This window comes from Triticum dicoccoides, chromosome 4A, assembly GCF_002162155.2.
Source record: "Triticum dicoccoides isolate Atlit2015 ecotype Zavitan chromosome 4A, WEW_v2.0, whole genome shotgun sequence".
NCBI classification, from domain to species: Eukaryota; Viridiplantae; Streptophyta; class Magnoliopsida; order Poales; family Poaceae; genus Triticum; species Triticum dicoccoides.
In genome coordinates, this window is record NC_041386.1 from 736,945,343 (window position 1) to 736,948,321 (window position 2,979).

Sequence of the window (2,979 nt, forward strand, 5' to 3'; positions counted from 1 at the left end):
CAAAGGCCTCTTTTCAGCAGCCCAAAGGGCGGGAAGCAGAGGACTTTGGTCCCGGTTGGTGCCACCAACCGGGACTAAAGGGCGGGCATTGGTCCCGGTTGGTGCCGCCAACCGGGACAATTGGTCGTGTGCTGGCACGGTGCAGCACCAAAATTTAGTCCCACCTCGCTAGCTGAGAGGGGCGCGCAGTGGTTTATAAGCCCCACTGCCGCATCCTTCTCGAGCTCCTCTCCACTCCAGGCTTACGGGCCTACTTACTACTGCTTTGCCTGATGGGCCTACTGGGCCACCTGCGGGCCTGAATCCTGGCCCATGGTGGGTATTTAGTCGTATTCAGGCCGTGGGGGCCCAGTAGGAGGCACTTTTTTTCTTTACTTATTGTTGCTATTTTTATTTTTTTCCCAGATTTTTTGTTTTGTTTTCTGCATTATTTATTTTCTTTTTATTTTTTTGCTTTATTTTTTAATTCTTTTTGCTTTTAGTTTTAGAAAAATTATAAACTTTCTACTAGTGCCATTAGTTCTCAAATTTGAAAATACTTTTTTTGTTTTTTTGTTTTGTTTCGTGCTTTAATTATTTTATTTTGTTTCTACTTACAACAAAATACTTATTGTTGCTATTTTTATTTTTTTTCCCAGATTTTTTTTGTTTTCTGCATTATTTATTTTCTTTAGTTTTTTGCTTTATTTTTAATTCTTTTTTGCTTTTAGTTTTAGAAAAATTATAAACTTTCTGTTAGTGCCATTAGTTTTCATATTTGAATACACTTTTTTTGTTTTCTTTTTGCTTTATTTATTTTATTTTACTTCTACTTACAACAAAATACGTATTGTTGCTATTTTATTTTTTTTCCAGTTTTGTTTTGTTTTCTGCATTATTTATTTTCTTTTGTTTTCTGCATTAAAGCATTTCAAATGAACTCTGAAAAAGTTGAAACTTGAAAGTTGGCATGGTATCACGAGGGCCGAACCATAAGACATTAAAGCATTATGTGTCGGGACTAAAGAGGGGCATTGGTCCTGTTTGAAGCCACCAACCGGTACCAATGGACCCATCTAATTACTTATTTATTTTCTGCAGCTGTTTTTTTAGTCCCACCTCGCCAACCGAGAGGCACTCGCAGCTGTTTATAAGCCTTGAGTGCACAGACGATGAAGAAGAAGCTCAATGCTCACCTCCACATTGGTTCGCTTCAAGCCTTGAGGAATAGGGTAGACTGCATGGAGCTATGTGCAGTGCAGTTTACACTATTTCGAAAGGCTTGAAGCGAATTAACTAGTGTTGCGCCTCTTTTTTATTTTTAATGACTTATTACCACACAGAAATAAATAGAAAAAATAAATATAGCAGAAAAGAAAAAAACTATATAAAAAACTACTCAGAAATAAATAGAAGAAAAAATAGTTGTGATTAACTTTACTAAAATATTTTTTATTTTTAATGACTTATTACAACTCAGAAATAAATAGAAAAAAAGAAATATAGCAGAAAAGAAAAAAAACTATATAAAAAACTACTCAGAAATAAATAGAAGAAAAAATAGTTGTGATTAACTTTACTAAAAGAATGAGCATAGATGAGCTTATAGAGAAAATTCAACCTAAATTCATAATAAATTTCTACTAAATTCAGAGAAATTCAGTATGAATTTAGGTCAAATTTCCTGTATAAGGGCATCTACTCAACAAGGCAGAGAGGGAGGGGCTTATAAACCGGTGTGAGCCCCCTTCGGTTGGCGAGGTGGGACTAAACTCTGGCCGCAACGAGGACCAACACTTTAGTCCCGGTTGGTGGTACGAACTGGGACTAATGGGCGTCCTTTGGTCCCGGTTCATGCCTCCTACCGGGACCAATGGTGGTGGGCCAGGAGCAAGGCACATTGGTCCCGGTTTGTCCCGCCAACCGGGACCAAAAGGTCCAGACGAACCGGGACCAATGGCCCACGTGGCCCGGCCGGCCCCCGGGGCTCACGAACCGGGTCCAATGCCCCCATTGGTCCCGGTTCTGGATTGAACCAGGACTAATGGGCTGACCCGGCCTGGACCAATGCCCTCTTTTCTACTAGTGGAATGTGACGTGCAATGCGGGTCAAATATAATATTTACAGCAATAGGAACGTATCTTGTGCACCGGCCAAATCTGTACACCAGGTACACCAATAGGTCTTGAGCCATTAGATAAAAAAGCAACGTGCCAGATTCTGCCATACGTTGGACTATACAATATTTACAGCAGCAACCTTATGGTTTATTATATTTTGAGCCACTACTACTGTCTACTACAGAGTGCAGACTAAGCATATCCATTCATGTGTTGTCCATCACCAAACTCTTCCATGGAAGCCGGATTTGAAATCCCAAACGTTTTGGCGGCGACGCAACGTAACGAAAACAACACTTCTGGACACAGACACGCCATAGCTTGGATACAGACAGATACGTGTACTTTTTTTTTGAGACAAAGATACATGTACTTGTTAGTATACGTTTTTTTTAGTAATACTGGTTAGTGTACGTATATTCCATAGGATAGACTTGCTGGATCGAGTTGTGCGCTGGTGAAAACAAGGTGTGGGCCTTGACTCAGTTATTTCGGTCTGCCTCAAGCCCACACATACCACGTGTGAACAGAAGGAACAAGCGACACAGAAGTAATTTTTAGTCCCACATGGCTTAGCTTAACATAAGCACCCCCAATTCATAAGCGCACCAAACTGTTAGGAGGCGTGCCAAAAAGAGAGCACATCCACCCCAACCTGTGCGGTCTGCACATCCAGCAATCCCATTTGGAAATTGAATCAATAGATCTTGTAGCGTATGACACGTACGCGTGGTAAATAATTGCTTTTGTATTTTTGTAAAAATTTATTACAAATAATCTAAAACATTATTTGGTGTATGATATTTTAAATTGCATCGAACATTGTTTTGTATGGCCAACATGTACTTTTATGTCGTTCACTTTGCTAAATAAGTCTTT

The 2,979-nt window shown here is 39.8% G+C and overlaps 1 pseudogene; it reads right to left on the bottom strand.

Moving 5' to 3' along the window:
- The window catches only part of LOC119284352, a 41,012-nt pseudogene that overhangs the window by 7,225 nt on the left and 30,808 nt on the right, over positions 1-2,979 (bottom strand).